Source organism: Melospiza georgiana, chromosome 1 (genome assembly GCF_028018845.1).
Source record: "Melospiza georgiana isolate bMelGeo1 chromosome 1, bMelGeo1.pri, whole genome shotgun sequence".
NCBI lineage: Eukaryota > Metazoa > Chordata > Aves > Passeriformes > Passerellidae > Melospiza > Melospiza georgiana.
In genome coordinates this window covers 138954509-138969285 of record NC_080430.1, presented here as the reverse complement: position 1 = coordinate 138969285, position 14777 = coordinate 138954509, and the positions used below count along the sequence as shown (strand labels likewise).

At 41.1% G+C, this 14777-nt stretch overlaps 1 protein-coding gene across 1 annotated transcript in view; it reads right to left on the bottom strand.

Moving 5' to 3' along the window:
• Positions 1 to 14502, bottom strand: part of TRPS1 (transcriptional repressor GATA binding 1) — a 211661-nt gene extending 197159 nt beyond the window's left edge. The window contains exon 1 of the mRNA XM_058029306.1: positions 14441 to 14502. The gene's annotated coding sequence lies outside the window, so the exon portion shown is untranslated. The remainder of the gene's footprint in view (positions 1 to 14440) is intronic.
• Positions 14503 to 14777: the final 275 nt, after the last annotated feature.

The following is a 14777-nucleotide window of genomic DNA, read 5'->3' as shown; positions in this document are numbered from 1 at the left end:
AAAATTTCCAACTGCAATCAGAGATTCTTTTTAAATTATTAAAAGTTCTTCAAGTGAAACCCTTGTTTGAGTTGAAATGAGCCAGCGGACATAAAAAACCAAGAGGAGCCAAGACTTGTCTTTAAAATGAAGAATAAATTTGGTATCTTAAATAAACAGTATTATTCTAAACATGGTCTACAATAAACCATGTATTTTAACAAGAGTAGATACAAAATATCATCATATTTATCATCAGAGCTTTATATACCTGTTGGATTACTCCTTTCAAAGCCTTAAGAAATGTAACAGTGTCTTTGAATTAAAATGCACTTTCTTTATGCTAAATCTGTGAAAGTTCTCCTGTGGGAAACACTGAATTCTACATTAATTTTTTTTTTTATTAAAAAAAAAAAGCTTACACAGCCTCAGAAGAAAATAACCAAGTGGCAAAAATCCCAACTTTGTCCATTCAGCCTTTGATTCTGTCTTTGCCTTAAAAAAATTGTTGACAGAAATTAAGCTAATCTTTGCAACAACTTTTTCATCTTTCTGTAAAACCAAGGAGTTTAACTAGCTGTAGTTCCATCCACCCTGACATGCAGCTTGCTATAAAGATGAGATCCTTGTCAATTTTTTGTCCACGTCTAACATTTAAGGAAAAAAAAAAAAAAAATAAAATCCATTTAAACTCTAAATTTTGGCTACTAAACATCTCAGTAAGACACCAAGATACTGTCTCTCACAAATCAAAACAGTAGCAGTAGTACCATCTGCAAACTCAGAATTAAAGAGCTAGCATTTTCTATACAACTGTAAAAAGTATTTTTAAAATGCTTTTTAAAAAACATTTTGCTCATTCTATAGCATGAGCACTGAAGGCTATAAATAACTGGATCAGAAAGTAAATTCACCATATACCAGAATGGCTCCTGAGGTAACTCCATAAAAGCTGAAGCGCTTGCTGCTAGTAGTTAATGGGATAGCCCAGCTCCAAGTCAGAAAGAGCAAAATATGTCTTTTTCATTAAGAGTAGGGAGGGAAGCTATAAAAGGTACACAATTAGTTAGCTTTGCAGTGATTAATTCAACAACTGCAAAGCCAAAAACAACTTTAGGCACTTAACCATGAAACTGTCAGGTCTCTATGCTTGACGATAAAGCGTCTATAAAGTAAACATTAACTTCTGTGTTTTTTCTACGTGCATATTCCATCATGAGAAGATCATTACCAAAAAATCACCAGGCAAGCTCAGCAGAGGCTTCCTATACCTTATTCCCCCTAACAAAGAGGTAAGATGTGCTCTTTCTTTTCCTTACTGCCAGCTCCAGTAAGACAGTTCATACTGTTCCCTAAAACCTGACAGAAGGGACTGAAAATCAGATTGAAAATCTCTTCCCCAAGGAGGGGATGAGTTCATCGCAATAAGGGAGCTTTAACGATGAGGGGACCCCTATACTAAACACATCCTATCCATATCAAGGCAAAAGCAGGCAGCAGCTCTTCCTCAGACCAACTCTCCCAAGGAAGCAAATGAAAGCTCTGCACAAGTAAGGAATGCAAAAGTGTAAACTTTATCATCTCTTTTAAATAAACTCCAAAACTGAATAACTATCAAACAAATTGAAAAAGACCAGGAAGGTTACAAATTAAAATAAGAAATCAACATATTTCTCTGACCTGCAAATATTTAATTCAAGCACATTCTTCTTCCAAACAAGATGCCTGTGAGTGTTTTGATGGCTGCTCATAATCAAATGTGTCACTTGCAAAATTACAGTTTTCAAGAAGGGTACTGGGCAACGAAAAATGGTTTTTGCTAGAAGTATGTCACAAGCACATCTTTTAGTTACCTCAGAATTGCACAGGACTTCGCTTCATTCCTTTGCACTGGCTGCATGCGGGTTGCTTCACAGAAATGTAACTGCAGTAATCTGCTTGACAGTAAACAGTAATCAGTAAATACTATTTACTGAGCAGATACGTGTCCCTGCTACTCCTTCACTTTACCTATCCTCCGTCTCCGTCTTCCACTCTCAATCCCCTTGCTCTCAGAAATGTTAGAGGGGGAAATAAATAAATACAGGTAGTGAAACAGCGAAATCCCATAGCTGGCAAGGTTTTCCTCTCTGAATGGACAAATTCTTAACTCCATGCAGCTCCAGACATTGAATGATTAGATCCTAACCAGGGAAAACACAGGAAAATGGTAATAAATATCGCATGGTAATCCACAGGAACTTTGGTCCCAATGTGATTTTTCTACAGTCCTACGAAAAAACAGCATTACAACATCCATAATCTCAGCTCGTATATCAGAGCACTCTCTCCATTCTCCTTGCCCTTTCTTCTTTCATGTAGTGTATTTCCTAAGAAAATGTAGTTTTTCTGCAAAAGTGAAGTCAATGCAGTCCCATTCCAGACGGAAAGCAGCACAGCAAATCTGTGAAAACTAACACAGACCATCACACTGCACAGATACAGGTGAGGAGTGAAGGGTTTACGGCAGCATTACTCTGGTAGGGACTAATCTGAAATTCCTTCTGACAAAAGAAGTAACAGTTTGCTGGAGAGAAAAAATAAATTATTTGTATTCAAGTGCAGTAAGAGCACTTCATGTCATAGTGGGTTTTACAGTATCTTCATTCTCTTTCTATTCAGGCATATGTCTTTTTAGCGATAAATTCTGAAGACCCAAGAAGGTAAAACTTGCAAACCATGAGTCTCATTCACCCAATTAAAATAAATTCCACAGCTGCTGTTTCTTTCTCTCTCTATTTTTTAAGCTTCTTGCCACTGTCAACTAGCCACTGTCATGCACCACTATAGATACAAAAATCTTTTAAAATGTCAGCTTTTCAGATGCTTAATTTTGCCCTATTCAGGTAAAATGTTTTGCAGTGTAAAGTTCAGCAGAGCTGCCAGGTCATCTTTCTTAGTAAAGATTTCATATGCACAAATAAAAACTGAGGAACGACTGAAGAAAAAAAATCCTAGACAAACGATTTTAAATGTTTCTTAGATAATGCAGTACCACAACAAATCTCCAAGGAAAGTTAAGCTGAGACTGCCATGAACACCAAATAAATCTGCACCACTGGGATATTTAAGGTCCAATAAATCTTACTTTCCAGTGTTTTAAAACTCCAGAAGATACTTTTGCGGCTCTAGACTCTGTCTGCCTACAAGCTATCAACTGAGACCTGCCATTTGTAAGAAATATTTTCAGAATATACTCATGTTTGTTGAGCTACCAAATTATGAAAACTTTTATTAAAAAAAGAAGAAACCACAAACACACATATACATACATAAAAACCAACCAAACAAGTTACTTTCTTCTGTTTGTATGAAAATGCTCAAGAAAGTTGGTCAAAAATGCCCATATTTCCAATTCAAATTATTATTATTTTTTTAACTATCTTTTGTTACAGTTAAAAATATAAAGCCAACAACTAATTGCAAAAAAATAAAATGCAAAGCAGTAAAACTCCTCACAGAAGAGCCAAGGGTTAACATCAACCTAAGAAATCACACATTGTGCAATTTATTTGATATTGTTAAAAATACTAACTGCTGAAAAAAAATCAGATGTTATAAAAAATATTTTATGTACTATGCTGCAACTGTCTGCAATTTGGTTATACCAAAAGCACATTTTTTGGATTACGAAAGTCACTGCTTCCCTTGGCGTGACAAAAACACCCTGATGGCATGGCATGCAACCTTGCGAGGGCATTAGAGCCTGCTTCCATAGACATGTACCTGTCACACCAGACCTTCGGTCCCTATTTCTACACAGCTGTCCTCCACTGCCACCTCTACAAGCCTTTCAGAGAGAAGTTGGTGAGGACAAGATAAAAACACGCCCGTGAAGCCAATGAGAAGCAGCAGGGCACATAAGCAGGTGCATTTCCTACTTTTACTTTTCATTCCCCTCTGGGAAATGAACTGTTTTCCAACCACAATAATCACTTTTAAAGGTGACAGACCAACTGTGGTCCTGTTGAAGGGCAGCTTCATGCAGTGAAACACTCCTTTGACCATCCTGAGTGGGGCAACAGAAAAGGTGGCGCCTTACAAAATATTGTTACTGTGTCCTTAGTCCAGAGAAGCGCCGTAAAGTACCAAACTCTAGTAAGTGTAACATGAAGTCCTTAAAATCACAGTTCCCCCTCGGCAAGCTGCAACAGTTAGAGGTTGCCCAATGAGGACTGGATCTTACTCTAGATGAAGCTACAAGAAGTTTTGTCCCTTCCAAGTACAGGGAGAGATCAGAACCATAATCAGAGGGATTAATCAATCTTTGGTAGTATCTAAGTTTCTGCCAGGTTGACAAACAAAGCAGGTTCGATTCACTTTTCCAAAAATTTGCCAAAAAAACCCCCATCCTAAACATTAAAAAAAAATCATCAAGTTACGCTAAACTTTGTTTTTCTGCTAGCAAACCTTGTGCCACAAACAACTGAAAGACAGTGATGCAAAATGGATTCTTGCCTAGATTTGTAAATTTTTCCAGGAGTTGTAATATCCTGCATTTGATGACATCATGAAACTAGTAAGTAAAAGTTGGTTTTCAATTTGTTCTACTTTTCCCTCATTAGTGTCTGTGTCAGAAACAGAATAAGAACCCTCATTAAGTCACATTAAATTCTTTAAACTCATTAAGGGCTCAGAGAAAGAACAATACAAACACTGGTGTTTTTGTAAAAAAATTATGCAACGCAGATGGACTTCCATGTCCATGTATTTTTAGAATGGATGTATGTGCGCAGGGCAGCCGACGGGAGCGATCTGCATGAGGCAGAAACAGAGTAGCAGGGGCAGAGCACACCTCACATGTGACAGAATGACACCGAGATAGAAATGAATTATGCACAATCACTTCTGACCTGATATTGATGAGGCACTTCACACTTTGTATCCTGAATTCTGGCAGAGCTGCAGTCAGTGCCATACTCCACACAACTTTTTAACTAACGATTCTTTGGGACTTTCTACAGGGAAAAGACAACCTTGAGGGCCACGCAGCCAGCAGCAATCAAGTGGCAATCACATTTTTTGTCCACAGACTACTTTGATTGCAGCTGCTGTAGCCTAACATACTATCTGATTGCAGTTGAAGATACATCTACTAGTCATGCATATGGGCTTACACGTAAGATACAGGTGTGTGCAGAGTTTCAACAGTCTTGGAGAATATCTCTGGGTGTGCAAAGGGTGGGTATTTGTTAGAAGATTTATTGTAGCTGAATGACTCAGATATATATGCTGTTGATAACTTCTGATCTTACCCCCCATAAGACTGGAAATATGAGCTCAATGCCACAAAATTATTTACATGCCTACAGTATGCTCAAACAACTATTACAGGATTAATTTAATCCATTACATTATTTTTTTTCATGATAGACATAACATGCAAATAGGAGTTTAGTTCTAAAGAAAACTCCAGATCTGAGGAACGTAAAAGGAGACTAATTGGATGGCATAAATTTCAGATGGCTGTAGGAGGCCACAGAAAGAAAACAGTATATACAGTAGATGGGAGACATGAGTTAATGTTTCCTCCTTCCGACCACTGTAAAAGCAGAAATGAGAGGTGGGAATTTCACTGAGAGCCCCCAGATTTCAGCCTCCAGAGCTGGGTGCCTGGGCAGCATGGGCAGGCAGCCTCTGTTCAGCAGCTCTCCTCTCCCATTGCTCCAGCAGAGGCAGATACTGTTTACCTGCAAGGCACATGGTAAGGCTAATCTATTTTCATAAGCTTTTCCCTCAGCTATTTGGGGCAAGGTTTAGTTTATTAATTTTGTGTGTGCATGTGTGTCCATATCTATCCATGCAGGAGGAAAAGGCTCAGCAATGATGAACGCGTATTGCATTTTTGGTTTGTACTCTGTAACTGCAGCTGGCCAACGTCTGCTGAGTGTATTTAATACACCTAACACTGAGAACTCTACATAGAAAAGCAAACTATGTTCAAGTTCAGAAAGTGGACTTATCTTTCTTTCATTAACTGAATTCATGAAGCAAAGTTTCACCTGCATAATTAGTTTTTATGTTACACATCTCACAGCTTCTGCCTGAAGAGTGGTGTGTGAGAAAGTCAAGAAGACTCATATGTTGGAAACACTGAAACCCTTCACCCCCAAAGAAAATTACTTTATCCTAACTCATTTAACTTTCATTAAACCACATCAGAATATAGGAATTTTAGGCACTACTTAACTTCAGTATCTACTTCAAACGTTTTTAGGCGAGTTGAGATTTTGTTTTTTAAAATAGTCCCTGTAATGTCACTGGGATATCCAAAACTAGTCTGCAAGGTATTTGGTTAGGCAGACCATGCCTTTTCCCCCTCCTCTTTTAAATTAACTACTATCAAATATTCCCTTGTGCCTTTTTTTTTTTGTGAACCACCAACCTGTGTGTTTAATTTTTTAAGTTTCAGTATGTACTTCAGACTGCAGACGTTGCAAAGTAGGTCAGGAATACCCCAAAGGATACACATTTGAAGGCTACAGATAGCAGAACACACCATTTACAGCTTTGTATATACACATACATACACATTCTATATAATATAGGTAGATAGATTCAATGATTTAAACACACTACATCTATACTGTGTGTTTCAAGAACATTCAGATATTTACACTGTTAGATCACCACTCATTTTATACTCACTCTAGTGCCAGCTGCCAAAAAAAGGTATACAAATCAAAATATGTTACCTTTGTTCAAACAACACTGCTGTTCATTATATAATAGAAACTGTCATGCTTAATCTTCCAGGAACCAAGAACTGGTACATTCTTGGATCAGAGGTGGCTTGAAATGGTTTGAGGCAAAACTGAAGCACATTGTTTAAGTAAATCTTGCTGATAAACATTAAGTGCATTGATGATTTTTAGCATAATCTTTTACGGGTGTTTTTTCCCAGATCTATTAATAAACTAAAAATGCTGGAAGATTTTCAAAATACAGAGAGTATTGTTAAGTGTAATGGGGATCTGAAAAGGATGCTTGAGAATAGACACCACAAAGAAGTAAAATGTGCCTATAAAAATTACACGTTGACTTTGAAAATACACCAAAACTTAATTTTTCCTTGAGCGCTCCCAGTATTGTCCAAGTATCTCAATGCCTCCTGTGGGTACTAAGCTACAGGCTGTGATTTTCATTTTCCATTAGAGATGAAAAATTGATACAAGCAGCATTCAAAAATACATGTCCGTCACGATACAGAGAAATACAGAAAAAAAATTGTAAAAATGTCTTAATTCTTGAGAGTTGGACCCTTTTAAAATCATATTTCAACCTGGGAAATTGATAAATTAAAAATACGTACACTTCACTTATTGAGAAAAATCTCTTTTACAGCATTACTACTCCAGCACTTCTTCAGATTTTTAAGCATTTTACAATTTCATCTTAAACAACATGGATTATACAGTATTCACCAGGCAGACACAATCTTCTTTACAGACAGACACAGACGCACACAACTCTGCAGAGGCCAATCCTGCAGCTTTTACTGAATCCAAAAGTCCCCCTGATGACAGTGAGTATTTTTCAAGAATGAGAACTGAAGGATCAGGCCCCAAAAGTGCTTATGAAGATGAGATGTAACTTCAACAGATTGAATGTTAGATTAAATCTAAAGATTGAGGCAAGACAAGTCTGGGGTTTAAACCCTAGGGAGGATTGACATTTAAAGTGTTGCCACTGAATTATAGCTCTCCACATTGGGTGGGGTAACCTCCTACTGGGTGGAGTGTCTCCCCTAAAGGAAGGGAAAACTGGCACAAGCCAACTCAGTCTTTGAACGATTTTCCTACTTGCCAACTTATGAAGTCGTCCTGACGTCAACTTCGTCAAGGAAGTCTATTGCCCAACTCCATCTTTTACTGTAGAAAGTTTGCTTGTGCTCAAAACCCCAGCAGATGTAGAAAAGAAATTAAGGGAAAGAGACAGAAAACCCTGAACAAAATAAAGAAATGAGGAAAAAATGTGTTGACTGGATTTTACAGTCATTTTTGAAAATCATTTTGTTGGGTTTTCTTGTTTCTAATATCAAGTTAATACAAATAGATACAGATCACTCGAAACTATTACTAAACATATTTTAAAATCTCGTTTAGCTTTAAGACACGGGGTGGAGAAAGCACGGAAAGTGGACACTGAAAGATAACATCTCTTATGTGTTCTGCAATGGCTAGCTAGTATCTTCCTAATCAGCGTCACTAACAGGTGTAAAACACACTCATACTCGGAAAATAATACTCATTGAACAGCCATCAAAGGTATGTTTAACATATTATTTCTCTCTGAATCAAAATAAATTGTTTCTCTGAAAGAAGGAGTCAGGCGCTGGACAAGGCAGAAGGAATGCTGGGGGGTATAAAATTAAAGCAAAACAAAACAAAAAAAAAAGGATAAAGCATCTCAAAGTGCCCATGGCGGGGGGGAAACGTAAAAATCAGAAAACAGTTTAAGTTACCGTAACCTGAAATGCACCAGCCATCACAAAGAGCAATTGGAGAAATCCAGCAGAGCTCAGCAGGAAAGATTTTTAATAACAGATTGAAAAACAAGAATAAAAATAACTGCATCAACAGGGCCTTTCTTCCTCAGGCCACAAGCCCGTTTTTACTTGATATTTTAAAAAAATGCAGTTTGGCCACTAAAACCAATCCAGAACATTATTAAAAGTTAAAAGCTACCAATTACTTCTGTCTGTTCTTTTAAAGCAAAGTTTGGCATTACGTCAGTTGGTTTAAAGAAAACAAGAAAGAGAGAGAGAAAGAAGGAGAGAAAGTTTCCTGCTTGTATAAATTAAACCACCAGGGAAGGTGTCTAGCCACTTGTAAAGCATTTATTACTGGGTTTTAAAGGGCTAGTAACATTTTAAAAATTAAATATTTTAAAATAAATTTAAAGGAAAAGAGTAAAGATGATCTGAGCCTGGAAAGAAAGCAGACTTATGAGAAATTAGACATGCATCAAATGAAGCTAAGACAGTAAAAATTACTATTAGGACTAAACTTTGCAATTCAAAATAATTCTATTTTCAAGGCAGAAAGTCTTACTGTAGCTGCTGTACTCACACACATCCCTTACGAGACGGAAAAGTTCCACCGAACTTTATGGGATGGAACCAAGAGGGTTCTGCAGAAACGTCCTACGGAAGCGCCACCCGTGGCAGCAACGCAATCTTATGAAGCATTTTCTTTCAACAGCTTTTCTAAATCCACATACAAAGATCCCCAGCAGGAACTAGATTCCTTAGTTAATGCAGCAGGACCATATTAAAAATCACTGATAGAACGACTGGCAAGTTCTGTTAAATTTTAGATGTATTTCTCATTGGTGGTGTTATTATAAAATTTTAAAGAACCACTTTAAAGGTACTAGAAAATAAGAATCTGATAGCACAGAACATGAATAAAACATAATAGCTATAAGTTTCTTACACACAGCTGTGCCAGTTCACCTAAATCATAGTCTTCTAAACTCCGTGGTGCCAAATCAGAGGCTCCTCTGACTCCAGACAACACGTCAAGTGGAATGGTGTTCGGTTGTGCAACGCTTTTGGTGTGTGACAAAATGTCCACTGGGGATTTAAATCGAGACTAGGGGAGCTATCCTCCCATTGCTCCGTGTTTCATTTGTGCCTTGGTCTGCATGACAAGAAGTCAGAGTAATATGCCAGCACTTTGCTCCCCTCCCTGTGCTCCTTTGCCCCAGCAGCGTTTCTTGCGTTCTGGGCACATGTACAACTGGCGAAGGAGCTGCATTCTGGAAGGCCCTTTATTGATTAGGTGCAAAATAACATCAAGGAGTGAATAATAAGTATTATCTGAAAAATGTAGTTGCATGTCTTGCCCTTGTAAACATTTACTATTTAATGGTGTAATTGTACTTTAATCCTTCACATCATCTAATATAACTCTTTGTGCTTTTCTTTTAATTAGCAACACGCAATCCGAAAAAAGCAAAGCCCAGAAAGTTTGTACGTACCATAAAAAGCGCAAATAGTTTTAAAATTATCGAATATTCTCTCTTTGGATGTAAGCCTATCTTTTAAAGTCAAAAGAGAACTTCATTGGCACAGGGCAGGAAAAAAACTCCATAATTCATGACAATACCAAGAAAAAAAGTTCCTCTCCAGAAGGACTGGAAAGGGCACCTTTATTTATCTTCTGGACAGACAAAAATAATAGAACCTAGACCAGATATGCTGTAATTAATGTATCCAAAGGTCAACAGGCAATGGTATTTATACAATAAATGGGTGCAGACTACGCTGGTTATAGTATTAATCACCAGTATTTGAAAATAGCATTGTTTTCTTACTAGGTAAGAACTTGAGAAAGTTTTAGAAACAAAAAAGAAACCCTTTTCTTTTTTTTTTCCTCTTACCTGCCTGCTATTCTTTTTACCCAATTGTTTTTTAACTCATGAACTATAATATTTGGGACAAATATATCCAAGTTTACAGTTGCCCAGGACTGCCAAAAACAGACCCAGACTACCTCACTAGTTGTGTTGAGGAAACTAAATTAAGTAAGGGCAAACACCAACTGGAAAGTTGTCAGTTTACTGAATGAATGGCTTCATTTTACACACCAGTTAGAATACCTTAATCAGAATATATTTCTGTTCAAGGCCAATACTTTCACTACCAGGTGGCAGTTTGTTCTACTTGAAACTGCATTAAAAATGCAATTCATTTCCACTATACTTTCACCTAACAAAAAGGGTTGTCAGATTCCCAGCCGATCATGTTCAAAAATATTTAACCATAAACTTTCTCACAATGTTATATTTGGTGTTACCCACAAACCTTTATTAAAGCGATACTGCCAGTGTGGCTTCAGTTAAGATCTGAGAATGTTTCCATTAAGATTATTACATTAAAATATTGTCAAGAGTTTGTAAGAAACATAAATATTCATATACATACAGCCCCCCCAGCCTTAGAAGGAAAGTTCCACATAAAAAGAAAAATTTAAATACGTACCAAAAGTTGCCTGGTTGTAATTACACTTTGGTTTTTTTCCTAAATGTCTCTGCTAATTTTTTAACTCTTTCACACTGTAATGTAAAATAGTTTTATTTCAAAGCAACTGGCTGATAAAGTGCTAAAAGAGGTAATTCGCATGAACAGAAAGTAATTACTCATTGTTTGCACAATGCTTTGAAAATACAAAACCCAATGTGTCAACTAGCATTAAAATATAATACGATTGGAATACACAGATTTGACAAGAAACAATTGCATGTCACAGACACTCCAGTCCACAGACAAGAATTAGTACTTTGCTGTTATAAATGCAGTATCACGATATGTGGATAAGAGCGTTCTTTACACTCAGCCAGAGCATGCATGATAATAGTGTGCACCATGAAAGTTTACTACAAATGCTAGAGAAGATATTATTGAAAATAATCCTGCTAGGGATTCATCAAATGTTACTGAATTTACTCTCACTGATAAAAATGCAAGTCAACTCATAAAGCTACCATATAAATTATACTAAAAATGCATTAAAAACATGAAAGGATAACCTGGCTGCATCGCGTTTGATGCCCAAAGAAGTCTCAGATCTGTGAAGTTGTCATTTACATTCTTTTCCTTTATTAACAGTGCTATGAAAAAAAAAAAAAAAAAAAAAAGCCATGCTCTCACAGGCAAAGACTGCTCAGTGTTATTTGGAGTCTGTTTTAGAGGATCACAGGCAATACATGTAAACTTAAAAGCTGATGCAACTTTGCCCTTTACTTACTTTGTTGTGACTACGTATATGCAAAGTTTAAAACAGACAAAGTTATTATACGCAACCAAAAAAAAAAAAAAAAGCGATAGACAGAACAGGGTGGATTAGGAACTGACTGTTTTCTCATGTCTAATCTCCCTTGATTTTAAAAAGGTGAAGCAGACTTCTGTTGTCACAGTCTGAGGATAAACTAGTATACAGGCACTGATGCACTACTGAACTTCAGAATCACTGATTCTTTGCGGCAAACCTCAGGCAGGTATACATTATTCAAGAGGAAAAAAGAAAAATACTTTTTTTCCCATTACAGAGAAAGGTTCCACTTGTTTGGTTTGACCATATTATTAACAGACTTTCATTCAGTGGTTAAAATAGAAAGAAAAAATCTTTCAAAGTGTTGATATCATTTCCAGACAGTCCTGTCAGCATCACAATTTACAGGAAATAGTTGATGTTCTCACACACAAACCGTGTGTTTACTCATACACCCAGAGTACTTTAAAAAAAAAAAAAAAAAAAAAAACAACCTTCACTCTTTTGGAGGTTGTTTTTTTAAATGTCACTCTGGTGGAATATCTGAGAGAGCTGTCTAACCTAACACACAGATTGTGAACATGAGGCAAACACAGACTGCAGTTCAGAAGACTACTGTAACTTTTATTCTCATTTTGTCCACGTCAGGAACTGGCTCTTACCACTACTTTCCTTTGCTGCCCCTTGCATTTTTAACTCTGGCAGTCTTCTCTAAATGTTCAACTTTTACTAAAACCAACAGGAAAGTAACATGATGCCACCAACATCCACAGGATTCGGCTGCGCGTAGTTGAAGACAGCCCGAATGACAAAAAGTTTGATGCTTCCTTGAGAGACTTTACTGAACTCAATTAAATATAACCTGAGACGCATTAAATTATTGTCTCTTTCCATCAGCATTCAAAGTGGGCTGCGTAGTGTAAGAGCAGTGAAGGCAGCATGGGCTGAAGAGCAGCTTACATTTTCTTTGCTAGACAATCTTTCCCCCTCGGAAGGGACTTGTCGCCTTGGCTCCCCAAGAGTGCTGGGGTGACCCGGCTCCTGCTCTGCCAGGCAAGGTGCTCGCACTGGCGGAGAAGAAGCGATGGAGGGAAGACGTCTCTCCAGCTTATCACTTAGTCAGCTTAGCTCAGTCAGGGCACTGGAGAAGTTTGCCATTTGCAGATAGAAAACACAACCGGTCGTGGAAAAAAAAAAGATAAAGGAGAGTAGCGGGCCCCACTAGAACCCGCGTAGGAGTGCCGGGGTGTCTGAGCTCCGTGATTTGCAGCAGGGAGGCAGATAAACAAAGCCCCCGAAATGTCAAGCCCCCTGGGGGAGCCTCTCGTGTCCCAGGGCAGCGCGCAGCGGCCGCAGTCCCGGGCCAGACCCTGCGCTGCCCCGGAGCCACGATCGCCCACCCGGCCCCGGCCGCGGAGCGCCCACCGCAGCGCAGCCCTGCAGCCCCGGCCTCGCCTCCATTCATTGCTCCCTTCGAAAGCCACACGCGGGTGGCTGCAGAGGGGGCAGCCCCCGCCGCAGCCCCCGGGCCGGGGGCGGGGAGGTGAGACGCTCCACGAAGTTGTGGCAGGCAGGGAGAGCCGGGCGCGGGGACGCAGTGCTGGCAGTGGGGCTTCGCCTTTAAGAGGGAAAAGTTTTACGTCTCTGTGTCTCTGATTTAAAAAAAAAAAAAAAAAAAAAAAAAAAAAAAATCCTAAACAAAAAAAAATCACCACCACCACTATGTCGCCTGCTACCCCGGTGCGACCGGGAGGGATCCCAAGCCCTTCTCCCGGAGCAGCACCGCTCCGCACTCGGCCTCTCCCGATGTGTCCCAGGGAAAGGAGAGGAAAAATAGGAAGGGAAAAAAAATTAAAAGGGGAAAAAAACGGAAAAACAAAAAAAAGAAAAAAGTTTTTCCCAAACTTACTACTCTTCATGATGGTGTCTCTGTGCCCCGTTTGTCATGATCCCCATTAAAACTTCCAGCAGCGGCAGGAGCGGCAGGACTGTGCGACTGCAGCCCATCGGATGCGAACCCTCTGTGCTCGTCTTCTACTTCCACCCCCCGCGTCTCCCTTCCCCTCCCCCCGAGCGCCCCGGTGCCGGGGAACCGGCGGCCGCGGAGATAAGGCGCGGAGCGGCGCGGAGGGGAGGGCAGAGCAGAGTAGAGCCGCACCAGCCCGCGGCCGCCGCCGCTCCCCTCCCCGCCTCCGCGCCGGGGGGCTGCTCCCCCTGCCCGCCGCCGCCGCTGAACTTGACCCTCCCGACTCCAGCGGGGCTACCGCCGTTTTGAAGTCGCCAATTTCCAGCCATCACACATGGCTTTGACCCTCCGGCGGGGGGAATGGGGGGCGCGGGGGGTGGGGGGTGATGCACCGAGAGAAGCCTGTGAAATCCGAGCAGCCCCCGTTGCCTGGGATTATGTCCACCCACCCGCCGCTTTTGTTGTTGTTGTTGTTGTTTTTATTTTTTTTTGGGGGGGGTATTTTGGGGGGAGGGGGTGCACCCCGCTGCCCCCCCGGGCACACGCCACGCTGCCGTGGGCGCCGCGCCCCCGCCCCGCGCGCGCCCCCCCCGCGCCCGCCGCCGCCGCGCCGCCCCCGCCCGGCCCGCCGGCCGCGGCGCCCTCCCCGCCGCCCCCGCCCGCGCCCCCCCGCGCTTACCTGTTGATTAACCGGCAGCAACAGCCCCGGCAGCCTGGAAGATGGTGGAGCCGCGGCGCGAGCCATGAACCGTCTCCTGCTGCCGGCGGAGTTGGACGCGGATTATGTGGCGGTGGCCGGGGAGTGGGGGGGGCGGGGGGCCGCGGCGCCGCTGCCTCCCCCCTCGGCCCCGCTCGGCGGGGAGGGGGCGACGGGCCCGCCGGCGGGCGGTGCGGTGCGGCGCGGGGGCGGGGGCGCGGCGGGCCGGGGGGCGAGGGCCGGGGCACGGCGCGGCGGCCCCGCCGGCAGCGAGGCGGCGGCCTGGGAGCGCGGGGCGGCCGGCGCGTTATCGGGACTG